The sequence below is a fragment of the Ranitomeya variabilis genome, chromosome 3, assembly GCF_051348905.1.
Source record: "Ranitomeya variabilis isolate aRanVar5 chromosome 3, aRanVar5.hap1, whole genome shotgun sequence".
NCBI lineage: Eukaryota > Metazoa > Chordata > Amphibia > Anura > Dendrobatidae > Ranitomeya > Ranitomeya variabilis.
Window position 1 is genome coordinate 210,766,343 of NC_135234.1, and position 27,776 is coordinate 210,794,118.

At 42.8% G+C, this 27,776-nt stretch overlaps 1 protein-coding gene across 7 annotated transcripts in view; it reads right to left on the reverse strand.

Moving 5' to 3' along the window:
- Nucleotides 1–27,776, reverse strand: part of KLHDC8A (kelch domain containing 8A) — a 501,637-nt gene that overhangs the window by 75,762 nt on the left and 398,099 nt on the right. For 2 of the 7 annotated variants that reach the window (XM_077295110.1, XM_077295109.1), the window contains exons 1-2: nt 21,363–21,606; nt 13,013–13,074 (exon numbers count right to left, since the gene is read on the reverse strand). The exons of 1 other annotated variant lie outside the window; for it this stretch is intronic. The gene's annotated coding sequence lies outside the window, so the exon portion shown is untranslated. Of the gene's footprint in view, nt 1–13,012; nt 13,075–21,362; nt 21,638–27,776 lie in introns of those variants that run through there. 4 more of the 7 variants (XM_077295111.1, XM_077295112.1, XM_077295113.1 and 1 more) reach the window with 3 other exon arrangements.

Below are 27,776 nucleotides of genomic sequence, written 5' to 3' on the forward strand. Positions count from 1 at the left end.
GGACAAATTGTACAACAACATTTGGGGTCCAATTTCTTCTGTTACCCTTGGTAAAATAAAACAAATTGGATCTGAAGTACATTTTTTGTGAAAAAAAGTTAAATGTTCATTTTTTTTTTAAAATATTCCAAAAATTCCTGTGAAGCACCTGAAGGGTTAATAAACTTCTTGAATGTGGTTTTAAGCACCTTGAGGGGTGCAGTTTTTAGAATGGTGTCACTTTTGGGTATTTTCTATTATATAGACCCCTCAAAATGACTTCAAATATGATGTGGTCCCTAAACAAATGGTGTTGTAAAAATTAGAAATCGCTGGTCAACTTTTAACCCTTATAACTTCCTACCCCAAAAAAATTTGGGTTCCAAAATTGTGCTGATGTAAAGTAGACATGTGGAAAATGTTACTTATTAAGTATTTTGTATAACATATCTCTGAGATTTAAGGGCATGAAAATTCAAAGTTGGAAAATTGCAAAATTTTCGCCAAATGTTCATTTTTTTCACAAATAAAAGCAAGTAATATCAAGGAAATTTTGCCAGTAACTTGAAGTACAATATGTCACGAGAAAACAATGTCAGAATCACCGGGATCCATGTAAGTGCTCCAGAGTTATAATCTCACAATGGGACAGTGGTCAGAATTGTAAAAATTGGCCCGGTCATTGACATGCAAACCACCCTTGGGGGTTAAGGGGTTAATACAAAAAATGAAACTCATATGTTATATACAGTCATTAAAAACAGAGTGATCTCATCAAGTGTTTATTTATGTTAATGTTGATGATTATGGCTTACAGCCAATGTAAACCCAAAAGTCATTATCTCAGTAAATTAGAATACTTTTATAACACCAGCTTGAAAAATGATTTTAAAATCCAAAATGTTGGCCTACTGAAATGTATGTTCAACAAAATTACTCAATACTTGGTCGGAGCTCATTTTGTAACAATAACTGCATCAATGCGTCATGGCATGGAGACAATCAGCCTGTGCCACTTCTGAGGTGTTATGGAAGCCCAGGTTGCTTTGATAGCAGCCTTCAGCTCGTCTGCATTGTGGGGTCTGGTGTTTCTCATCTTCCTCTTGACAATACCCCATAGATTCCCTATGGGGTTAAGGTCAGGCGAGTTTGCTGGTCAATCAAGCACAGTGATACTGTCGTTTTTAAACCAGGTATTGGTACTTTTGGCAGTATGGCAGGTGCCAAGTCCTGCTGGAGAATGAAATTTCCATCTCCAATAAGCTTGTCGGCAGAGGGAAGAATGAAGTGCTGTAAAATTTCCTGATAGATGGCTGCGTTGACATTGGTCTTGATAAAACACAGTGGACCTACACCAGCAGATGCAGATGACATGGCTCCCCAAACCATCACTGATTGTGGAAACTTCACACTAGACCTCAAGCAGCTTGGTTTGTGTGCCTCTCCACTCTTCCTCCAGACTGTGGCGCCTTGATTTCCAAAGGAAATGCAAAATTTACCTGAAAACAATACATTGGACCACTGGAGCAACAATCCAGCTCTTTTTCTTTGCAGGTGTTTTTTGTTAATTATTCTAATTTACTGAGATAATAACTTTTGGGTTTTCACTGACTGTAAGCCATAATCATAAACATTAACAGAAATAAACAGATGAAATAGATTGCTCTGTAATGACTCTATATAATGTTTGAGTTTCACTTTCTGTATTAAAGAACTGAAATAAAGTATGGGAGGTATGTGGTTGCTTTCCTTCGTGATGTGAAAGCCATGAGTGTTTTCTCCAGCATGATAAGTGCTGAGAGCAATCCGGTGGCTATATGGGCCTGGCTTTCATGGTGGGTAGGTCACAGATGGGCGGGATGCCTACCCACCATATTTCCACCTCCCTCCAGGATGTGGCTGGAGCGAGTTAAATGTCCAGCCAGATTTTTTTTGTCTGTCTGTGTTGTGTAGATAGGAAGCCTCCAGACATTCTGCTCCTGCAAGATATGCTATATGTAATGTCCCAGAGGCACTGGGCAGGACTTTATATGAACTTTTTATTTTCATTTGAGCCAGAAAGGCTGTTTTTCTGTTAACAGTTTGGGTTTTTGGTTTATGATGCAATAAACCACCCAGAGTCTTTAACCACACATGGCCCTGTGTCTACATCGAGGAGCAGTTAAGTGAGACAACCTTTCACAGTATATATACACATATATTTACAGTAGGTACAGAAAGTATTCAGACCCCTTTAAATTTTACACTTTTTGTTACATTGCAACCATTTGGTAAATTCAAAAAAGTTAATTTTCTCATTAATGTACACTCTGCACCCCATTTTGACTGAAAAAAACCCAAATGTAGTTATTTTTGCAAATTTATTAAAAAAGAAATACTGAAATATCACATGGTCATAAGTATTCAGACCCTTTGCTCAGTATTGAGTAGAAGCACCCTTTTAATCTAGTACAGCCATGAGTCTTCTTGGGAATGATGCAACAAGTTTTTCACACCAGGATTTAGGGAACCTCTGCCAATCTTCCTTGCAGATCCTCTCCAGTTCCGTCAAGTTGGATGGTGAACGTTGGTGAACAGTCATTTTCAGGTCTCTCCAGAGATGCTCAATTGGGTTTAGGTCAGTGCTCTGGCTGGGCCAGTCAAGAATAGTCACAGAGTTGTTCTGAAGCCACTCCTTTGTTATTTTAGCTGTGTGCTTCGGGTCATTGTATTGTTGGAAGGTGAACCAAGTCTGAGGTCCAGAGCACTCTCGAAGAGGTTTTCATCCAGGATATCTCTGTACTTGGCCGCATTCATGTTTCCTTCAATGACAACTAGTCGTCCTGCTGCCACCATCATGTTTCACTGTTTGGATGGTATTGGGCAGGTGATGAGCAGTGCCTGTTTTCTTCACACATATTGCTTAGAATTATCACCAAAAAGGTTTATCTTCGTCTCATCAGACCAGAGAATCTTATTTCTCATAGTCTGGGAGTCCTTCATGTGTTTTTTAGCAAACTCTGTGCGGGCTTTCATATGTCTTGCACTGAGGAGAGGCTTCCGTTGGGTCACTCTGCCATAAAGGCCCGACTGGTGGAGGGCTCGTGGAGGGCTGTAGTGATAGTTGACTTTGTGGAACTTTCTACGATATCCTTTCTGCATCTCTGGAGCTCAGCCACAGTGATCTTGGGGTTCTTCTTTACCTCTCTCGCCAAGGCTCTTCTCCCACGATTGCTCAGTTTGGCTGGACGGCAAGGTCTAGGAAGACTTCTGGTGGTCCCAAACTTCTTCCATTTAACCCCTTCGTGACATGCGCCGTACTAGTACGGCGCTGCCGGCACTGCATTAGTGCCAGCCGCAGTACTAGTACGGCGGCTCGATCACCGCGGTCTCGCGCTGAGCGCCGCGGTGATCGGGTGCGGGTGTCAGCTGTATATGACAGCTGACACCCCGCAGCAATGCCCACGATCGGCGCTGTCGCCGATCGCGGGCATTTAACCCCTCTGATGCCGCTGTCAATAGTGACAGCGGCATAGAGGGGGATCGCGCAGTGACGGGGGCTCCCTGCGCTCTCCCACCGGAGCAGCGCGCTGCTCCGGTGACCTGGAAGGAGTCCCCGGATCCAAGATGGCCGCGGGACTCCTTCCGGGTCATAAGATGACCCTGCTTGCCGGCGTCTGCTGAGAATCCTCATAGCAGGCGCCGGCAAGCCTCTGTTACGTGCCTGTCACATCGGTGATCAGACCGAGTGCTATGCACACGGTCTGATCACCGATCTGTGATGTCCCCTCCTGTGACAAAGTAAAAAAGTAAAAAAAAATTTTTTCCAAATGTGTAAAAAAAAAAAATAAAAAAATTCCTAAATAAAGAAAAAAAAAATAAATATATTCCCATAAATACATTTCTTTATCTAAATAAAAAAAACACCACACAATAAAAGTACACATATTTAGTATCGCCGCGTCCGTAACAACCCCACCTATAAAACTATATCACTAGTTAACCCCTTCAGTGAACACCGTAAAAAAAAAAAAAAAAACCGAGGCAAAAAACAACGCTTTATTCTCATACCGCCAAACAAAAAGTGGAATAACACGCGATCAAAAAGACGGATATAAATAACCATGGTACCGCTGAAAACGTCATCTTGTCCCGCAAAAAAAAAGCCGCCATACAGCATCATCAGCAGAAAAATAAAAAAGTTATAGCTCTCAGAATAAAGCGATGCAAAAACAATTATTTTTTTATATAAAATAGTTTTTATTGTGTAAAAGCGCCAAAACATAAAAAAATTATATAAATGAGGTATCGCTGTAATCGTACTGACCCGAAGAATAAAACTGCTTTATCCTTTTTACCAAACGCGGAACGGTATAAACGCCCCCCCTAAAAGAATTTCAGGAATTGCTGGTTTTTGTTCATTCCGCCTCCCAAAAATCGGAATAAAAAGCGATCAAAAAATGTCATGTACCCGAAAATGGTACCAGCAAAAACGTCAACTCGTCCCGCAAAAAACAAGATCTCACATGACTCTGTGGACCAAAATATGGAAAAATTATAGCTCTCAAAATGTGGTGATGCAAAAACTATTGTTTGCAATAAAAAGCGTCTTTTAGTGTGTGACGGCTGCCAACCATAAAAATCCGCCCAAAAAACGCTATATAAGTAAATCAAATCCCCCTTCATCACCCCCTTAGTTAGGAAAAATAATAAAATTTTAAAAAATATATTTATTTCCATTTTCCCGTTAGGCTACTTTCACACTAGCGTCGGTACGGGGCCGTCGCGCTGCGTCGGCCCGACATACCGACGCATACTGTGCAAGCGCCGCACAATGGGGGCAGCGGATGCTGTTTTTCCACGCATCCGCTGCCCCATTGTGAGGTGCGGGGAGGTGGGGGCGGAGTTCCAGCCGCGCATGCGCGGTCGGAAATGGTGGACCGTCGGCACAAAAAAAGTTACATGTAACGTTTGTTGCTGCCGGCTGTCCGCCACAACACGATGCAACCGTCGCACGACGCTTGCGACGTGTGTCAATACGTCGCTAATGTTAGTCTATGGGGAAAAAACGCATCCTGCAGATGACTTTGCAGGATGCGTTTTTTCGCCAAAACGACGCATTGCGACGTATGCAAAAAAACGCTAGTGTGAAAGTAGCGCTAGGGTTAGGACTAGGGTTAGGGCTAGGGTTAGGGTTGGGGTTAGGGCTAGGGTTAGTGCTGGGGTTAGGGTTAGGGTTTCAGTTAGAATTGGGGAGTTTTCACTGTTTAGGCACATCAGGGGCTCTCCAAACGCGACATGGCGTCCGATCTCAACGCGTTTGTTTGCGTTAAAAACGCATGCGTTTTTATAGAAAAAAAACAGAACACACTGAAAAGTCACCCACCACCATCAAGGTGATAAAGGGATCCAAACCCTAACCCTACCCCTAAACTCATCCCTAACCGTTTAATGAACATTTTCTGACAGTCATAGTGCCACGTATTTCAGTGCCACGTATTTCAGTGCCACGTATTTCAGTGCCACGTATTTCAGTGCCACGATATTTCAGTGCCACGATATTTCAGTGCCACGATATTTCAGTGCCACGTATTTAAGTGCCACGGTATTTCAGTGAAATACGTGGCACTGAAATATCGTGGCATTTACGTGAAATACGTGGCACTTAAATACGTGGCACTTAAATACGTGGCACTTAAATACGTGGCACTTAAATACGTGGCACTTATATACGTGGCACTTATATACGTGGCACTTAAATATCATGGCATGTACATGAAATACGTGGCACTTATATACGTGGCACTTATATACGTGGCACTTATATACGTGGCACTTATATACGTGGCACTTATATACGTGGCCACTGAAATATCGTGGCACTTATATACGTATATACGTATATACGTATATAAACGTATTTCAGTGCCACGTATTTCAGTGCCACGTATTTCAGGTTAGGGGTAGAGGTAGGGTTAGGGGTAGGGTTAGGGTTTTTTGGTTTTTTTCTTGTTTTCTTGTGTTTTTCTATAAAAACGCATGCGTCTAAAAAAACGCATGCGTTTTACCGCGATTACATGCGTTTTTTCACACATGCGTTTTTAAAAAAAAACGCAAGTGTGAAACCAGCCTTATCCTTGGAAAAATAAAAACATGGGGGCTAAAATATAATTTTCGTGGAAAAAAATATATTTTTTATTTTCGCGGCTCTGCGTTATAAACTGTAGTGAAGCACTTGGGGGTTCAAAGTTCTCACAACACATCTAGATAAGTTCCGTGGGGGGTCTAGTTTCCAATATGGGGTCACTTGTGGGGGGTTTCTACTGTTTAGGTACATCAGGGGCTCTGCAAATGCAACATGACACCTGCAGACCAATCCATCTAAGTCTGCATTTCAAACGGCGCTCCTTCCCTTCCGAGCTCTGCCGTGCGCCCAAACAGTGGTTTATCCCCATATATGAAGTATCAGCGTACTCAGGACAAATTGGACAACAACTTTTGTTGTCCAATTTCTCCTGTTACCCTTGGGAAAATAAAAATGTGGGGGCTAAAATATAATTTTCGTGGAAAAAAAAAAATTTTTTATTTTCATGGCTCTGCGTGATAAACTGTAGTGAAACACTTGTTGGTTCAAAGTTCTCACAACACATCTAGATAAGTTCCGTGGGGGGTCTAGTTTCCAATATGGGGTCACTTGTGGGGGGTTTCTACTGTTTAGGTACATCAGGGGCTCTGCAAATGCAACATGACACCTGCAGACCAATCCATCTAAGTCTGCATTTCAAACGGCGCTCCTTCCCTTCCGAGCTCTGCCGTGAGCCCAAACAGTGGTTCCCCCCAATGTATGGGGTATCAGCGCACTCAGGACAAATTGGACAATAACTTTTGTGGTCCAATTTCTCCTGTTACCCTTGGGGGAAAAAAAATTGCGGGCTAAAACATCATTTTGTGGAAAGAAAAAATGATTTTTTGATTTTCACAGCGCTACATTCTAAACTTTAGTGAAACAACTGGGGGTTAAAAGTGCTCACCACACATCTAAATAAGTTCCTTAGGGGGTCTTCTTTCCAAAATGGTGTCACTTGTGGGGGTTTCCACTGTTTAGGCACGTCAGGGGCTCTCCAAACACGACATGGGTTCCGATCTCAATTCCAGCCAATTTTGCATTGAAAAGTCAAATGGCGCTCCTTCCCTTCCGAGCTCTGCCATGCGCCCAAACAGTGGTTTATCCCCATATATGAAGTATCAGCGTACTCAGGACAAATTGCACAACAACTTTTGGCATCCAATTTATCCTGCTACCCTTGGGAAAATAAAAAATTTGGGGCAAAAAGATCATTTTTTGTGAAAATTAATATTAATTTTTTTTTACGGCTCTACATTATAAACTTCTGTGAAGCACTTGGAGGTTCAAAGTGCTCACCACACATCTAGATAAGTTCCTTAGGGGGTCTTCTTTCCAAAATGGTGTCACTTGTGGGGGTTTCCACTGTTTAAGCACGTCAGGGGCTCTCCAAACACGACATGGGTTCCGATCTCAATTCCAGCCAATTTTGCATTGAAAAGTCAAATGGCGCTCCTTCCCTTCCGAGCTCTGCCATGCGCCCAAACAGTGGTTTACCCCCACATATGGGGTATCAGCGTACTCAGGACAAATTGCACAACAACTTTTGGGGTCCAATTTATCCTGCTACCCTTGGGAAAATAAAAAATTTGGGGCAAAAAGATCATTTTTTGTGAAAATTAATATTAATTTTTTTTACGGCTCTACATTATAAACTTCTGTGAAGCACTTGGAGGTTCAAAGTGCTCACCACACATCTAGATAAGTTCCTTAGGGGGTCTTCTTTCCAAAATGGTGTCACTTGTGGGGGTTTCCACTGTTTAGGCACGTCAGGGGCTCTCCAAACACGACATGGGTTCCGATCTCAATTCCAGCCAATTTTGCATTGAAAAGTCAAATGGCGCTCCTTCCCTTCCAAGCTCTGCCATGCGCCCAAACAGTGGTTTATCCCCATATATGAAGTATCAGCGTACTCAGGACAAATTGCACAACAACTTTTGGCATCCAATTTATCCTGCTACCCTTGGGAAAATAAAAAATTTGGGGCAAAAAGATCATTTTTTGTGAAAATTAATATTAATTTTTTTTTACGGCTCTACATTATAAACTTCTGTGAAGCACTTGGAGGTTCAAAGTGCTCACCACACATCTAGATAAGTTCCTTAGGGGGTCTTCTTTCCAAAATGGTGTCACTTGTGGGGGTTTCCACTGTTTAGGCACGTCAGGGGCTCTCCAAACACGACATGGGTTCCGATCTCAATTCCAGCCAATTTTGCATTGAAAAGTCAAATGGCGCTCCTTCCCTTCCGAGCTCTGCCATGCGCCCAAACAGTGGTTTACCCCCACATATGGGGTATCAGCGTACTCAGGACAAATTGCACAACAACTTTTGGGGTCCAATTTATCCTGCTACCCTTGGGAAAATAAAAAATTTGGGGCAAAAAGATCATTTTTTGTGAAAATTAATATTAATTTTTTTTACGGCTCTACATTATAAACTTCTGTGAAGCACTTGGAGGTTCAAAGTGCTCACCACACATCTAGATTAGTTCCTTAGAGGGTCTACTTTCCAAAATGGTGTCACTTGTGGGGGTTTCCACTGTTTAGGCACGTCAGGGGCTCTCCAATCGCGACATGGGCTCCGATCTCAATTCCAGCAAATCTTGCATTGAAAAGTCAAATGGCGCTCCTTCCCTTCCGAGCTCTGCCATGTGCCCAATCAATGGTTTACCCCAACATGTGGGGTATCGGCGTACTCAGGACAAATTGTACAACGACTTTTTTGGTCCAATTTCTCCTGTTACCCTTGGTAAAATAAAACAAATTGGATCTGAAGTAAAAATTTTGTGAAAAAAAAGTTAAATGTTCAATTTTTTTTAAACATTCCAAAAATTCCTGTGAAGCACCTGAAGGGTTAATAAACTTTTTGAATGTGGTTTAGAGTACCTTGAGGGGTGCAGTTTTTAGAATGGTGTCACTTTTGGACATTTTCTGTCATATAGACCCCTCAAAGTCACTTCAAGTGTGAGGTGGTCCGTAAAAAAAATGGTTTTGCAAATTTTGTTGCAAAAATGAGAAATCGCTGGTCAACTTTTAACCCTTATAACTCCCTAACAAAAAAAAATTATGTTTCCAAAATTGTGCTGATGTAAAGCAGACATGTGGGAAATGTTGTTTATTAACTATATTATGTGATATAACTCTCTAATTTAAGGGCATAAAAACGAAAAATTTGAAAATTGCTAAATTTTCATAATTTTCGACAAATTTCTGTTTTTTTCACAAATAAATGCAAGTCATATCGAAGAAGTTTTACCACTATCATAAAGTACAATATGTCACGAGAAAACAATCTCAGAATCACCAGGATCCGTTGAAGCGTTTCAGAGTTATGACCTCATAAAGTGACAGTGGTCAGAATTGTAAAAATTGGCCGTGTCACTTAGGTGAAAACAGGCTTTGGGGTGAAGGGGTTAAGGATTATGGTGACCACTGTGCTCTTAGGAACCTTGAGTACTGCATAAATTCTTTTGTAACCTTGGCCAGATCTGTGCCTTCCCACATTTCTGTCTCTGAGCTCCTTCCCCAGTTCCTTAGACCTCATGATTCTCATTTGGTCTGACATGCACTGTGAGCTGTGAGGGATTATATTGACAGGTGTGTGCCTTTCCAAATCAAGTCCTATCAGTTTAATTAAACACAGCTGGCCTTCAATGAAGGAGTAGAACAATCTCAAGGTGGATCACAAGGAAATGGACATCATGTGACTTAAATATGAGTGTCTGAGCAAAGGGTTGGAATACTTATGATCATGTGATATTTCAGTTTTTCTTTTTTATTAAATTTGCAAAAAAAATCTACATTTCTGTTTTTTTCAGTCAAGATGGGGTGCAGAGTGTACATTAATGAGAAAAAAATGATCTTTTTTGAATTTACCAAATGGCTGCAATGAAACAAAGTGAAATATTTAAAGGGGTCTGAATTCTTTCCATACCCACTGTATATATATATATACACACACACACACACACCTATACATAGGCACATATATACTGCATATACAAAGCAGAAGCAGCAGACACAGGGGGCACTAAAAATTCAATGATACAATGTATGTGCCTAATATACCACATAGAAAGATCACAGTTCAATATAACAAAGAATGTAATCCAAGAGAAAAAAATTGTAGACAATGAACCATATTAATGTAGAACATGACATTTTATTAAATATACAAAATACAAGTGTAAAAATAATAGCTAAAAAGTGGGAAAATCAGCAAATGGCATCACACTCAAATTACCTAGCAGGGGCAATCACAGTATATGTTTCCCCCATAACTGATAACTGAACTAATAATTTATTAATCATTCCACTATGACTGCAAAGGGTCCTTTTAACTAATCAATATATACAATAAGAAATGGACCGATGTTTTGTGTCCCTTTGGGAGAAATATATACTGTGATTGTCGGGGGAGTTAGGGATGAAGAATATCAATTTTTTGACTGCAGACCTTTTTTCTCTGTACAGATAATCCATTGCCACAAATGTCTGGTAGCAACTCTTTTATAAAGAACACAGGAGTGCTTGGCAGAGCAAAAACTCCTGTGTATGAGATAGTTCGAGATTTTCGGGTCCGGCTGGTTGGGCCGATCAATTAAAAAAGTTAGGGCTCGGGGAATAGAACAGTACTTGTACCTGAACCCGGACCGCATTCACTTGAATGGAGGGCCTGAACATCCAGTGTTTGACACTCTGTCATGTGCATGACAGCGCGGCAAACACTGCTACTGATCGGTGGTAAAATCATTACCGCTGGTCAGACAGGCACAGTTCCCACGCAGTCAAATGACTGCGTTAGCCCGCAGCTATGATTGGAGGTAAAAAGTTTACCTCTGGTCACTGGCATTGGCTGATGGGACTACTGCTCCTATCAGCCTATGCCTGCTGTCAATAATAACAGCGAGAACATGCGGCGGTTGATGGCAGTGGTTTCATATTTGTGGGGATGATGTCATCTTTGTATTGTCAGGTGACATCAAGCCCCTGGCTTAGTAATGGAGAGGCGCCTATAAGACACCTGTCCATTCCTAATCCTATAGTTATATTGTAAAAAAACACACAGCAAGTATAAAGTCCTTTATTTAAAATAAGAAACACACTTCTACTTTTTTATTTAAAAATAATAAACACAGTTCTACTCACCTAACGCCCATTCTGTTGAAGCCATCGTCACCTGTAAAAAAACATAAAATAATTAACAGCAAAAATACTCACCTAAACCCCAATTACACTGAAGCTAACGTCTTCTGTAACAAAACAAAAAACAACCATATCCCTCACCTGTCCGACTTTCTGTCCCATGCCAAAATCCATGTCTGGGGAAAAACAGTTTTCAACCTGGAAGGTGCCAAGATGTGATTGTCCATGCTGATAACCACTGAGGAATGAGCTGCTGCAAGCGCAGCCCCTGTGACTAGCGGTGATGTCATCAATGTTACTGCAGGTTACTGAGGCTGCGTTCCCAGCCGGGTCAATGAACGCGGTGACCTTTGGAGAGATCACTGCTCGCACAGTGAGAAAAAGTCTCACAGTGCAGTGATGAGTTCACCGCAGTTCAAAGGGAGAAATTTCTCACGGTGAAGTCACTGTTGCAAAGTGAGACTTTTTCTCATTGTGCTATCGATGATCAATCTAGTTCATGGGCCACTCATTGCAGCTCATTCTTCCTTGATTCTCAGCATGAATGGTCACATGATGCCACCGTTCATGCTGAAGAGTACATGTCGCACAGATGGATTATGGTGTGAGACACTATGGATTCCAGTCATCCCTCATCCATCCATTCTTCATCCATCTATCCCATATCTATCCATCCCTCCTCCATCCAGCCATCCCTCTCTTATCCATCCATCCCTCATCCATGTCTCCATCCATCCCTCCATACATCCATCCCTTAAACACAATCCTTCAACCATCCATTCATCCCTCATCTATCCAGCCATCCATCCATGCCTCTATCTCACGCAGCATCAGTGACTGGCAGTAACATCGATGACATCACCGCTAGTCACTGATGCAGGATTATGGCATCAGACAGAAAGACGGAGAGTTGATTGATAGGCTTGTTATCTATTTTTTGTTTTATTACAGGAGACGATGGCTTCAATGGAATGGGCGTTTATTTACAATATAACAATAAGTTTAGTAATGGACAGGTGTCTTATAGACACCTGTCCATTACTTACCTGTGGGCTTGATGTCTTCAGACAATACAAAGGTGGCATGAACCCCACAAATATGAACCCCAATTGCCACCGCCACAGGGCACGTGGGAAGATCTGGGCAAAGCACGAGAATGGGGGCATCTAATAGATGTGTCTTTTCTGGGTTGGCCACGGTGACACTTTTATAGGTTTATACTCCCATCAGATGCCGCCTGCTTTCGTTATTAGTGAAAGCAGGTGTTGGCTGATGGGAGCAGTAGTCCCATCAGCCGATGCCAGTGACCAGAGGTAAACTTTTTACCTCTGGTCACAGCTGTGGGCTCACGGTGTCATTTCACAACGTTGGAACTGCGGCTGTCTGACCAACGGTAATGATTTTACCGCTGATCAGAAGCAGTGTTTGCAGAGCTGTCATGCACATGACAGAGCTAGAAACACCCAGTGTTAAGGGGGCCGAACCTGAACAGTTAGACCAACCTCCTGGTGTAGTCAGTTTTCGGTGTCTGTGCCCGAACAGTAGATGTTTGGTATGGATGCCTAACTTTACTGTTCGAGATCACCCATCTCTACTTACAATTGCTGATTTTACCTTTTTACCCAGCTAATCCTTCTCTTTTCTCTACTCTATGTAGAAACAGGAAGTTTCTTTTCCCTGCAGAAATCATTCCCCTCCTCAACTGCTGACCCAGCTGCTCCGCTCCTCTCCGATGCCATTGACTTTTACTGTGACGGATAAGTCATACAGGGAAAATGTACCTACTTTTCTATATAGTCCTTAGAAGGATTCAGCTTTTCAGTTTTAAATCACGTGATGTCATAGACCTAATGGAAAACAGAAGAATTATCTGGGTAGAAGGACAAAATGAGCAATTGAAACTACACAGTGCCATATAATATGATGATTGCAATATTTTTAAGAGGATACAAAATGGTGATGGGAGTGCATCTTTTAAAAAATCAAGGGCAGTCAATATTTTGTACAGACTCATTGGAAAACCATCATAAATCGTTATGATTACAAGTGATCCATGTCTACAGCCCATAATTATGATATGAAGTCTTCAGCTGCATGCACTGTAAACTGAAAAATGATAATACTTCCATTCAAAATAATTTGTAAAAGTTTCTTTAGCTTCAAAAGAATCATGAACGCCTTACATTTTTTTTAGACAGGTCAAAAAAGTGCTGTATTATTTACGGACTGTTCTGGAATTTCTGGATGGCTGGCAACCCAGCTTTTGAGGTGTATTTTTGGTACTGTCCTGAAATTTGTAAGGACTTTTGTCTGTTTGCATGAAATATATTCTAATTATGCAAATTGTCTCTTCAGAGAGGAAGAGAACTAGAACTCTAGTGCCACCTATTGAGGAGCATTGCGGCTTTAAGTCTCATCTCGGCATGCTTAGCATGTCAATCTCCATAAGGAGAAATGATACTTCTTGGATATCGGTCGGACGCCTCTCACACAGCCAAACCATATCTCCACTTTGCACTAACGAGGGGCAGTACTCTGAAACACAGTGTCTGCAAATTGAGATTCTGGTTTGGCTATTAACCTAAGTCATGTGACAAGGCTCATTAAAGGGTTGACATTGACTTGTAGGATTGCTACCTTCCAATAGGTGGCACTAGAGTTCTAGTTCTCTGTTGTGAATTCTGTTCTTGGGCTCCCTCCGGTGGTTATAAGTGGTAGTGCTGCTGTCTTTGGATCGCAGCATTCATCAGGTGTGTCCACTTATTGCAATTCTGACTGGGCTATTTATTCTTGCTTGACCCTTTAGTTAGTGCCAGTTGTCAATTGTTTCCTGGAGGATTCACTTCCCTGCCTGGTCTCTCTTGCTTGCTGTTCATTTCAACAAAGATAAGTTCTGCTTTGTTTTTTGCAGTCCACATGCTGTGGGCCTGATCGTTCAAGTTATTTTCCATGTTTTGTCTTGTCCAGCTTGGTCAGTATAAGGATTTGTTCAGCCAAGCTGGTATCTCTGGAGATGCAGATATACCCTCCATGTCTTTAGTTAGATGTGGAGATTTTGTATTTTCTGTGGTGGATATTTTCTAGTGTTTTAATACTGACCGCATAGTACTCTGTCCTATCCTTTCTGTTTAGCTAGAAGTGGCCTCCTTTGCTAAATTCTGATTTCAGTCTGCGTATGTTATTTCCCTCTCCTCTCACAGTCAATATTTGTGGGGGGCTGTCTATCCTTTGGGAATTTTCTCTGAGGCAAGATAGTTTTCCCTTTTCTATCTCTAGGGGTAATTAGTCCTCCGGCTGTGTCGAGATGTCTAGGGAGTGCTAGGTACATTCCACGGCTACTTCTAGTTGCGGTGTTAAGTTCAGGGTCTGCGGTCAGTACAGGTACCACCTTCTCCAGAGTACGTCTCATGCTGCTCCTAGGCCACCAGATCATAACAGTACAACTGGCCAACAATGAGTTAATTGCATCTCAGAAGAAGGAAAGGAAAGTGCTGAGCCATTTTTTTTTCTGTAGTCTGTTGGGCCTTTTCTTTCCTCTTTACCTCTGGGTGGTTCAGGAGTTTGGCGCTGGTATGGATGTTCAGGGATTGGCTTTTCGTGTGGACCAGCTTGCTGCTAGAGTACAGGGTATTTCCGATTATATCGTTCAGACTCCGGTTTTAGAGCCTAGAATTCCAACTCCTGATTTGTTTTTTGGGGACAGGTCCAAATTTTTGAGCTTTAAAAATAACTGTAAACTGTTTTTAGCTCTGAAACCCCGTTCCTCTGGTGATCCCATCCAGCAGGTTAAAATAGTCATTTCTCTGCTGCGCGGTGACCCTCAGGATTGGGCGTTCTCCCTGGAAGCTGGAAATCCTGCTTTGCTTAATGTAGACACCTTTTTTCAAGCGCTAGGGTTATTGTATGATGAACCTAATTCAGTGGATCATGCTGAGAAGACCTTGTTGGCCCTGTCTCAGGGTCAAGAAGCGGGAGAATTATATTGACAGAAATTTAGAAAATGGTCTGTGCTGACTAGATGGAATGAGGATGCCTTGGCTGCAATTTTCAGAAAGGGTCTTTCGGAATCTGTTAAAGATGTTATGGTGGGGTTTCCCACGCCTGCTGGTGTGAGTGATTCTATGTCTCTGGCCATCCAGATTGATCGGCGCTTGCGCGAGCGCAGAGTTGTGCGCGTTGTGGCGTTGTCTTCCGAGCGGAGTCCTGAGCCTATGCAGTGTGATAGGATTGTGTCTAGAGCTGAACGACAAGGATTCAGACGTCAGAATAGGTTGTGTTTTTACTGCGGCGATTCTGCTCATGTTATTTCTGATTGCCCTAAGCGTACTAAGAGAATCGCTAGTTCTGTTACCATCAGTACTGTACAACCTAAATTTCTGTTGTCGGTGACCCTGATCTGCTCATTATCGTCATTTTCTGTCATGGCATTTGTGGATTCAGGCGCCGCTTTAAACTTAATGGACTTGGAATTTGCCAGACGTTGTGGGTTCCCTTTGCAGCCTTTGCAGAGTCCTATTCCTTTGAGGGGCATTGATGCTACACCGCTGGCTAAAAATAAACCTCAGTTTTGGACACAGCTGACCATGTGTATGGCGCCAGCTCATCAGGAAGATTGTCGTTTTCTGGTGTTGCATAATTTGCATGATGCTATTGTGCTGGGTTTCCCATGGTTGCAGGTGCATAATCCGGTATTAGATTGGAAATATATGTCTGTGACTAGTTGGGGTTGTCAGGGGGTTCATGGTGACGTTCCTTTGATGTCAATTACCTCCTCCCCCTCTTCTGAAATTCCTGAGTTTTTGTCAGATTTCCAGGATGTATTGATGAGCCCAAGTCCAGTTCCCTTCCACCGCATAGGGACTGTGATTGTGCTATCGACTTGATTCCAGGTTGTAAGTTCCCTAAGGGCCGACTTTTTAACCTGTCTGTGTCAGAACATGCCGCTATGCGGAGTTATGTTAAGGAATCTTTGGAGAAGGGGCATATTCGGCCATCTTCTTCACCATTGGGAGCAGGTTTTTTTTTTGTGGCCAAGAAGGATGGCTCCTTGAGACCCTGTATTGATTATCGCCTCTTGAATAAGATCACGGTCAAATTCCAATACCCTTTGCCTTTGCTTCCTGATTTGTTTGCTAGGATTAAGGGGGCTAGTTGGTTTACTAAGATTGACCTTCGAGGGGCGTATAATCTTGTTCGTATTAAGCAGGGTGACAAATGGAAAACTGCGTTTAATACGCCCGAAGGCCATTTTGAATACCTTGTGATGCCATTCGGGCTCTCTAATGCCCCATCTGTGTTTCAGTCCTTCATGCATGATATATTTCGGAATTATCTTGATAAATTCATAATTGTATATTTGGATGATATTTTGATTTTTTCAGATGATTGGGAGTCTCATGTGAAACAAGTCAGGATGGTATTTCAGATCCTTCGTGATAATGCTTTGTTCGTGAAGGGGTCTAAGTGCCTCTTTGGAGTACAGAAGGTTTCTTTTTTGGGCTTCATTTTTTCTCCCTCATCTATAGAAATGGATCCGGTTAAGGTTCAGGCCATTCATGATTGGATCCAGCCCACTTCTGTGAAGAGCCTTCAGAAATTTTTGGGCTTTGCTAATTTTTATCGCCGTTTCATTGCCAACTTCTCCAGTGTGGTTAAACCCCCTGACCGATTTGACGAAGAAGGGCGCTGATGTGGCGAATTGGTCCTCTGTGGCTGTTTCTGCCTTTCAGGAGCTTAAACACCGATTTACTTCTGCCCCTGTGTTGCGTCAGCCGGATGTCTCCCTTCCATTTCAGGTTGAGGTTGACGCTTCTGAGATTGGGGCAGGGGCCGTTTTGTCTCAGAGGAATTCTGATGGTTCCTTGTTGAAACCGTGTGCCTTCTTTTCTCGAAAGTTTTCGCCTGCGGAACGCAATTATGATGTCGGCAATCGTGAGTTTTTGGCTATGAAGTGGGCATTTGAGGAGTGGCGTCATTGGCTTGAGGGGGCCAAGCACCGTATTGTGGTCTTGACTGATCATAAGAATCTGATTTACCTCGAGTCTGCCAAACGGCTGAATCCTAGACAGGCCCGATGGTGCCTGTTTTTCTCCCGTTTTGATTTTGTGGTCTCGTACCTTCCGGGTTCTAAGAATGTTAAGGCGGATGCCCTCTCTAGGAGCTTTTTGCCTGATTCTCCTGGGGTCATTGAGCCGGTCGGCATTCTGAAGGAAGGGGTGATTCTTTCTGCCATCTCCCCTGATTTACGATGGGCTCTTTAGGAGTTTCAGGCTGATAAGCCTGATCGCTGTCCAGTGGGGAAACTGTTTGTTCCTGACAGGTGGACTAGTAAAGTGATTTCTGAGGTTCATTGTTCTGTGTTGGCTGGCCATCCTGGGATTTTTGGTACCAGAGATTTGGTTGGTAGGTCCTTTTGGTGGCCTTCTTTGTCACAGGATGTGCGTTCTTTTGTGCATTCCTGTGGGACTTGTGCGCGGGCCAAGCCTTGCTGTTCCCGCGCTAGTGGGTTGCTTTTGCCTTTGCCGGTCCCTGAGAGGCCTTGGACGCATATTTCTATGGATTTTATTTCAGATCTTCCGGTTTCCCAAAGGATTTCGGTTATCTGGGTGGTTTGTGACCGGTTTTCTAAGATGGTTCATTTGGTACCTTTGCCTAAATTGCCTTCCTCTTCTGATTTGGTTCCGTTGTTTTTTCAGCATGTGGTTCGTTTGCATGGCATTCCGGAGAATATTGTGTCCGACAGAGGTTCTCAGTTTGTTTCTAGGTTTTGTTGTGCCTTTTGTGCTAGGCTGGGCATTGATTTGTCTTTTTCTTCCGCGTTTCATCCTCAGACAAATGGCCAAACCGAGCGAACTAATCAGACTTTGGAAACTTATTTGAGATGCTTTGTGTCTGCTGATCAGGACGATTGGGTGGCTTTCTTGCCATTGGCCGAGTTTGTCCTTAATAATCGGGCTAGTTCTGCTACCTTGGTTTCACCCTTCTTTTGTAATTCTGGTTTTCATCCTCGTTTTTCTTCAGGGCAGGTTGAGCCTTCTGATTGTCCTGGGGTGGACTTTGTGGTTGACAGGTTGCAGCAGATTTGGGCTCATGTTGTGGACAATTTGGTGTTGTCTCAGGAGGAGGCTCAGCGTTTTGCTAACCGTCGTCGGTGTGTTGGTTCCCGGCTTCGGGTTGGGGATTTGGTCTGGTTGTCTTCCCGTCATGTTCCTATGAAGGTTTCTTCCCCTAAGTTCAAGCCTCGGTTTATTGGTCCTTATAGGATTTCGGAGATTGTCAATCTGGTGTCTTTTCGTTTGGCCCTTCCGGCCTCTTTTTCCATCCATAATGTTTTTCATAGATCTTTGTTGCGGAAATATGTGGTGCCTGTTGTTCCCTCTGTTGATCCTCCTGCCCCGGTGTTGGTTGGTGGGGAGTTGGAGTATGTGGTTGAGAAGATTTTGGATTCTCGTTTTTCAAGGCGGAGGCTTCAGTATCTTGTCAAATGGAAGGGTTATGGCCAGGAGGATAATTCTTGGGTTGTTGCGTCCGATGTTCATGCTGACGATTTGGTTTGTGCCTTTCATTTGGCTCGTCCTGATCGGCCTGGGGGCTCTGGTGAGGGTTCGGTGCCCCCCTCCTCAAGGGGGGGGGTACTGTCGTGAATTCTGTTCTTGGGCTCCCTCCGGTGGTTATAAGTGGTAGTGCTGCTGTCTTTGGATCGCAGCATTCATCAGGTGTGTCCACTTATTGCAATTCTGACTGGGCTATTTAGTCTTGCTTGACCCTTTAGTTAGTGCCAGTTGTCCATTGTTTCCTGGAGGATTCACTTCCCTGCCTGGTCTCTCTTGCTTGCTGTTCATTTCAACAAAGATAAGTTCTGCTTTGTTTTTTGCAGTCCACATGCTGTGGGCCTGATCGTTCAAGTTATTTTCCATGTTTTGTCTTGTCCAGCTTGGTCAGTATAAGGATTTGTTCAGCCAAGCTGGTATCTCTGGAGATGCAGATATACCCTCCATGTCTTTAGTTAGATGTGGAGATTTTGTATTTTCTGTGGTGGATATTTTCTAGTGTTTTAATACTGACCGCATAGTACTCTGTCCTATCCTTTCTATTTAGCTAGAAGTGGCCTCCTTTGCTAAATTCTGATTTCAGTCTGCGTATGTTATTTCCCTCTCCTCTCACAGTCAATATTTGTGGGGGGCTGTCTATCCTTTGGGGATTTTCTCTGAGGCAAGATAGTTTTCCCTTTTCTATCTCTAGGGGTAATTAGTCCTCCGGCTGTGTCGAGATGTCTAGGGAGTGCTAGGTACATTCCACGGCTACTTCTAGTTGCGGTGTTAAGTTCAGGGTCTGCGGTCAGTACAGGTACCACCTTCTCCAGAGTACGTCTCATGCTGCTCCTAGGCCACCAGATCATAACAGTTCTCATCCTCTGCGAAGAGACAATTTGCTTAATTAGCATATTTCCCAGAGCAGCATTGCGGCTTTAAGTCTCCTCATCTTGGCATGCTTAGCATGTCAATCTCTTTAAGGAGAAACGATACTTCTTGGATACATGAAATATATTAAAACTGATCACAGATAATCACAATAGACTCGAAAGGTCAAATTATCAGCCAAGGCCACTCTTCTAAGGAAACATAATTGCTTATTATGCCATTCTAATGTTGAAATTGTTAACTAATGATAATACACCTTAGTTACCAAAGTGCCAGCGGAAACTGCTGCACTAAGTCATGTAATCACGTAGAATCCTATTTATTACTGTTCGGAAGCACTTAGCAGAAAGAAGGAATGCAGTCGCAAACTTTAACAGCAAGTTTATCGCGGCATCCTGTTTAGACAGAGCCGATACTGGATTGGGATGAAAACCATTCACAGTCATATCTCTTGGCTATGATTTGTTTTACATTGGGACCTTCTCAAAGTCTAAATCACTTTTTTTTTCTTGTTGTGCAAAAAAATCAAAAAAGAAAGAATATTACCGGTACTACTAGTGAGATCTACCTTGTGATCACTTTCGAGTTGTAGAGATAACAATCACCCCTTTGGAAATGCTTATTTTTTCCTTCTTCACTAGCTGATTTTGACGTTGTGATTTTGGCATTGTGTACAAATCGCTTTGGTTAAAAAAGCATTCTGTAAATGGAAAACTGACAAGCCGAGTACAAGTAGGGTTAAGTTTAACGCGTGCACAAGAACACATGCAAGTCAATCCAGAGAAACGTAAAGAGACATATCTCCTAAATCTGATTTTTTTTTTCCTGTATGGTACCTATACTCTCCTCAAACCTGACCCTTTTTTTCATTTCTACTGTATAGTTAAAACTAAAAACTTCCATAAGAAATCTTTTTGAAAGTGACAATAACAGGAAGGGTTCAAGAACAAGTCACAGCCGCCACAACAAAGTGTAGGTGTTAATGGCATTCACTCACAGGGAGATAGTGATGCCAAGAACAGCTTGGGCTCCTCTAATCTGCTTTCATCCTACCGACTAAAACATCAAACCATGCTTAATCCTAGGTCTTTATTCAGGATAGCCTGCTGTCTAGATGTTATTACTGCTTTCTCCCTAACCACCTATTAAGGGGAAACGTTCTATAGACCATTGCAAATTAAATGTGCGGAAAAATTATAGGGTTTTTTATTCCCCAAGGAAAATAGTCATTACTATGGCATAAAACTCACAGGTTTCTAGGTCTTGTGTAACTATACTGAACCATCTACAATGCCTTCAGTGATTGTGTAACATCATATTGTAAAATTTCTTCTCACCCGTTTAATTAGTGTTATGTCATTTCTATATACAGGAACATTCCTTTTTGAGAAATCCAGTGATGTTTTGCCCCAGATATCAGAGAGCAGTAATATAGCTATGAGTCTGAAGGGAAGCTCGTAAAATCATTTGGCTGGTTGAATACTGTTGTCGGAAAGCTAAAATTAAATTGTCTACTAATTAAACGATTGGAAGGCACCATGACGGGTTTGTATCCATGACACTGAAGGTGACAGAACCAGCAAGGCACAACGTTAAGCAGGATTCCAGTGATGCCCTTGCAAGATTGGGTAGCCTTCAGCATAGTAGACACACAGATAACTCAAATGTTGAGAACTGGGACCAATAGGGGTTAACAGAGAAACCACTGTACTCACTGTGTTCTCCGGTATGACCAGTTTCCTGGGTGCTGTCGCCAAGTTTTATCCTGGGAAAGTCCAAATTTAGTGGCTTCCTCAGAGCTTGTCTCTCCCAATATTGTGTTCCTCTCCTCTCAATGCAAACATGCCTGCTCTCCCTGTCAGCATGCTTCCTGCCAGCCCCCTTATTCCTCACATGCATACAACATTGTGAAGTCTATGCTTTTTTTCCTCCCTCCTCGCAGCCCTTAGGGAATGACACAAGCTGTGATTGAAGAATGCTTCAGACAGGGAAAATGCCTAGAGAGAAGGAAACTGCATGAGCGAAAGGATAGCCAATTCCTTAAACGTGCAAATATGATTTATGCTGGCAATAGCTGCAACGATTTCTCTTACAAATAACAAACAATCCATTACAGTTACAGGGCAAGACTGGAATAAGTGTCCCAGAAAAATGACAATAGTATAGATGCCAAGGATTTCTTTGTATTGAGAGGGTGAAGCCACAAGTGGCATGTCGATACTTGTGTGGAACCTACAGACTCCTTAACCCCTAGGCTCACTTTGGTCTATATAGTTAATCTTTGGACTACTACATTTTATTGCCTGATGTTGGATCTTACATTATTTTTGTTATTGATAAGGTATTATGCTTTGTCACACATAGCTGAAAGACATAGCTGAACTAGAGTGGGTGCAGAGAAGAGCGACCAAGGTTATTAGAGGACTGGGGGGTCTGCAATACCAAGATAGGTTATTACACTTGGGGCTATTTAGTTTGGAAAACCGAAGGCTAAGGGGTGATCTTATTTTAATGTATAAATATATGAGGGGACAGTACAAAGACCTTTCTGATGATCTTTTTAATCATAGACCTGAGACAGGGACAAGGGGCATCCTCTACATCTAGAGGATAGAAGATTTTAGCATAATAACAGACGTGGATTCTTTACTGTAAGAGCAGTGATACTATGGAACTCTCAGCCGTATGATGTTGTAATGAGTGATTCATTACTAAAATTTAAGAGGGGACTGGATACCTTTCTTGAAATGTATAATGTTACAGGGTATATACACTAGATTCCTTGATAGGGTGTTGATCCAGGGAACTAGTCTGATTGCCGTATGTGGAGTCGGGAAGGAATTTTTTTCCCCAATGTGGAGCTTACTCTTTGCCACGTTTTTTTTTTTCCTTCCTCTGGATCAACATGCTAGAGCATGTTAGGTTAAGCTATGGGTTGAACTAGATGGACTTAAAGTCTTCCCTCAACCTTAATAACTATGTTACACAATATTTTTGCACTTTATGCTGTGATACATTTTTTAATGAGTAGAGACACAGTGGTGGATCTAGGCGTTTAACACGGAGGGAGGGGTGGAACGAAAAAGATCTGAGTGGGCCCCTAACATAGTAACCATGTTTATGATGGTGGCGTACCCTTTCTTAATGAGTAAAGGGTAACCTCAGCAGATGACCATGTTGTAGCAAAAAAAAATGAAAAAAAAAGCAATACAAATGCAAGAACTGATATTACCACCATAAGGTGACGTACCGTGGTAGATACCAGTTGTGTATAGCAGTAGAGTTATATGTAGTCACTTACATATGATGTTCTTTCTGATGGAGTCATTCACTTTTTTCCAGCTTGCCCAGACTGACTGTGATGGGTATGTCAGATGCAACAGACTGTCCCTCTGCATCTGGCTGCAGGAGGTCTCTGCGTTTGGCATTACAAACGCCTCCTTAATCCTTCTGAATCTTGGACCCAGCAGCAACCTCCTTCCGGCTCTAGTGGACACACCTGGACCTGGGAGTTTATAAATCCCCAGTCTGCTGCAGAGAGTCGCCGATGATAGTCACATTGTTCCCTTTTCAGTCTTGGAGCTATAGCAGATGGCTAACTTTATTTCTGGAGCTGTTTGTGGATGTTTGGTGCTACCTCTCCGAGTCTGCTCAAGCTAAGTTCATTCCCCTTGTCTGTCTACCTTTTTGTCTTTAGTTTACAGTGGGGATTGACAAGTGCTCATGCACTCCCTATCCAGGGCCTAGCTCTAGGGAGATACAAGGCTTAGGTCAAGAATGGGGCCTGATTTTTCCAAATGTTCAGATGTCACCCTGCAGGCTTTTTCCTCCCTAAAGAGCTCTTTTGCCAACCCAATGTTTTCCAACCCTTTGTTGTGGAGGTTGATGGGCCAGAGGTGGGGGTTGGGGCTGTGTTGTCTCAGGGTCCGTCCCCTGGTAAATATTGTCCATGTGCTTTCTTTTAGAAAAAATTGTCTTCAGATAAGAGAAATTGTGACGTGGGTAACTGGGAGCTTTTGGCGATTAAATTGGCAATTGAAGAATGGCGACATTGGTTGGAAAGGGTCTGTTCATCCTATTACTGCTATTACTTACCATAAAAACCGCTCATATCTTCAATTGGCTAAACGTCTCAACCCTAGGTAAGCTACATAGTCCCTGTTTTTTGCTGGGTTCAATTTTGTTGTCACTTTCCTTCCAGGGGTCAAAAATTTCAAGGCTGATGCTTTGTCCTGGAGTTTCCATGGTAGTGGTGACCATGAGAACCCTGCCCCGATTTTGCAGAAGGGGTTAGTCATTTTGACATTGTACCCTGAGCTGGAGGGTGAGGTGTTGCGCCACAAAGTAATTAAGGAACATCACAACTCTTTGCTTTCTGGTCATCCAGGTGGTAAGGCAACTGCAAACCTCACTTCTCGTCGTTTTTGGTGGCTGGGGTTGCATTGGGATGTGATTGAACACGTATCTGCTTATAGTATCTGAGCGTGTTCTAAAGTATCACATACCCATCCGTCTGCTACTCTTCTTCCTTTACCTATTCCTATCAGGCCTTGGACACACTTGTTTATGGATTTTATTACTGACCAACTGGTATCTGCAGACAAAACTGTGGTTTTGGTGGTTGTAGATAGGTTCACTTAAATGATTCAATTCATTGCATTACCGGCACTCCCGAATGCCAAGACTCTTGCTCAGGTGTTTATAAATGAGATTGTGAAGCTTCAAGGGGTTCCCTCCGATGTGGTGTGAGATTGGGGGACCCAGTTTGTTTCCAAGTTCTGGAGGGTGTTCTGTTCTTGATTGTGGATGCAGCTGTCCTTTTCCTCTGCCTTCCATCCCCAGTCGAATGGACAGACCGCACACGTTAATCAGAATAACAACCCAGACACCTTAATATGGATCACCAGAGAGCACCAAGACAAGAGAGTATTGTATTCCCTATATTGGTGGTATAACTGTGTGTTTAATATTACGTTAATCAGAATGTGAAGACTTACCTCAGGTGTTTTGTCTCCGAAAATGAGGAGGATTGGGCATCCTACTTACTGCTGGCATAATTTGCTATAAACAATCATCGTCAAGAGTCTACCGGCAGGTCACTGTTTTTTGGTGCATACGGTTACCATCCACAGTTTAGTACTTTTAGCGGGGAGGTGCTTCGGGAGTTCCTAAAGAGGAACGTTTTGATTTGTCGGTCTCAGTGTGGAGGTGGTGGGGTGTTGAGTAATTTGAAGATCATGGGAGACAGGTACAAACGTATGGCTGACAGAAAGCGCTTGCCAGGTCCGGACATGAATGTGAATGACTTTGTGTGCTTGTCTACCAGGAATATCAGGTTGAAGGTTTCTTCCTGGAAGTTGGAACCTAGATTTTTTGGACCATATAAAATAACCGCTGTCATTAACCCAGCAGCGTTTTGTCTTGAGCTACCTCAGGCCTTTAAGATTCACAATGTCTTTCACAGGTCTCTGTTCAATAAATATGTGGAACCTCTTGAGTCCTCAACCCTACGACCATCCCCAATATTGGTTGATGGTAATCTGGAGTTCTAGGTTTTGAGGATTGTAAATTCTCGTCTCCAACGTCATTCCCTACCGTACTTGTTGCACCAGAAGGGTTATGGTCCAGAGGAAAGGATGTGGGTTTCAGCTTCAAAGGTGAATGCCCCCAGGCTGGTTCGTTCATTCCACACCTCTTATCCTGAGAAACCTGATCCTGAGTGTCCGGATGCCACTTGTAGAATGGGGGGTACTGTCACGGGTGTGTCAGATGCAACAGACTGTTGTTCTGCATCTGGCTGCAGAAAGTCTCTACGTTTGGCATTACATACGCCTCCTTAATTATTCTGACTCTTGGACCCAGCAGCAACCTCCCTCTGGCTCTAGTTGACACACCTGTACCTGGGTGTTTATAAATCCCCAGTCTGCTGCAGCGAGTCACCGATGATATTCACATTTTTCCCTTGTGAAGGCTTGGAGCTATAAAAGTCGGCTAACTTCCTCTCTGGAGCTGTTTGAGGACGTTTGGTGTTACCTCTCTGACTCTGCTCAAGCTAAGTTCATTCCCATAGTCTGTCTACCTTTTTGTCTTTAGTTTACAGTGGGGACTGACTAGTGGCATCTCACCCCCTCCTTATCCTGAACTTAGCTCTAGGGAGATACAGGGCTTAGGTTTCCTGCACAGCGATTGGTGAGGAACCAATTTAGGGATGGTAGGGCAGGTAGGGTGTTATTAGTTCTGCCTAAGGGTCTCAACTCACCCTTTCTCTAGTGTCTGGGCTTCCTTCCCCTCATCCCTTCGTGTTGCTGTTAGTCTTTCCCACACTGTGCATGACACCGATATAACTTCTTTAGCCAAGACTTCTCTGCAGAGTTTACAATACATACATATTTTACTTCTTACATTTCCAGCACTGCACTCATCTATTCCCAACCTGCACTAATTCTCCATCCTACTGATACATCAATGCTGAGCCACTGCTGCCGTATTTGGCATTATTTCTGATCCTGTGGTGTGACATAATTTTATTGCTTTTAGTGCCCAACAAAATAATGAGCATCATTTTGCTATATAATTAATAAACTTACCCCGTTGTGCCCTGTAAATATTAAAATTGCGCAAAGAGAAGACGGGGAGGTCTGTCCCAACCCAACTTCATCTTATATTATAGAGCGGCCCAACTAGCCCAGCTAATAAGTGCTAATGCGGACAAACACAGCACTCCCAGATGGGTGAATCTCGAATCTCACCTCCTATCCCCATTCACCCTTCCTGGCCTTATGTGGACGTTGCAGAGACTCCCGAAAGGGATCCATAAGTCAGCCCCTTTTACAGCACACTCCCTGATGCTGTGGAGGAAGGAGAGATTTAAACACTCCCTACAATCCAGGTCCTCCTTAATGACACATATTTTTCACAATCCAGCTTTCTTCCCAGGGTTGGATCCTCGCCCTTTCAGTTGGTGGACATCTAGGGGTTTAATTACCCTTAAACAGCTTACCTCACCATTCAACACTCTACTCCCCAAGCAAGAGTTCATCCAAAAATACTCTCCACCAAGCTCTGAAATATTGCGTATCATCCAAATTTTCCATTTCGCTGAACAGATACTGGGACATGGTACCACCCACCGCCCATCGGGTTATGAACAAATATTCTTAAGTGACCCACTGGGCGGGAGAGCTATCTCTTTAATTTATTCGAACCTAAATGCAATACCAGAAGATGTAAAACTTAAATATATGATACAGTGGGAAAATGACTTCAATAAGATAATGTCCCCATTAGATTGGCAAAAATGTTGTTGCTCCCTCACTAAGGGCAGTCTCCAGACTTCTATAGTTGAGACGTCTATCAAACTTCTACATAGAACATATCTAGTCCCGAGCAAGCTACATGCTATCTTCTCAAACATATCGGATCGGTGTTTCAGAGGGTGTGGTGCTCTGGGAGATCTGAGGCATACGTGGTGGGATTGCCCGGTCGTGTCCGCCTTTTGGTCAAAAATAAAATCTATTGTAGAGGAGCTGTATGGTGGGGCGATCCAGTTAGAAGTAACAGTGTTCCTACTGGGGGCCAGATACCCGGGCTTCTCCAACAAGCTCCATAATTTAGTTAATCAACTATTTCTTGCTGCTAAGCTGCACATTGCAGCGAAATGGAAAACAGCTACCCTATCTCTCTCCCCAGTAATTGACAAGATGAACACTATCATGCTATGTGAACGAATACAAGCTACAAGAGAGGACTCCTGGGAGTCATATTATAAAGTGTGGAGACCGTGGATTGAAAGGAATCCTAACAGTAATCTTGATCAAGTTTTAACATTATCTCTATGAGGCTAATCTAATATCCGATGGTTTCTATTGGACTCGCTCCTTATACCTGACCATTGATTGTTTGATTGGTACCACTATGATGCAGTTACGGATCTCTTATTCCCCTCGCCCCCCCCCCCTTCCTTCTTGTTCTTTCCATTTACCTGTCTTTGTCTATGTGTTTATTTGTATTGTTTAAATACCATGAAAGTTATTCTGGATTTTGATAATATTCAAGTATATTCCCCTGCGTGGGATTTTGTTGTAAAGCTTTCTGGATTTATCTTGAAAATAAAAACTTGTTGAAACTAA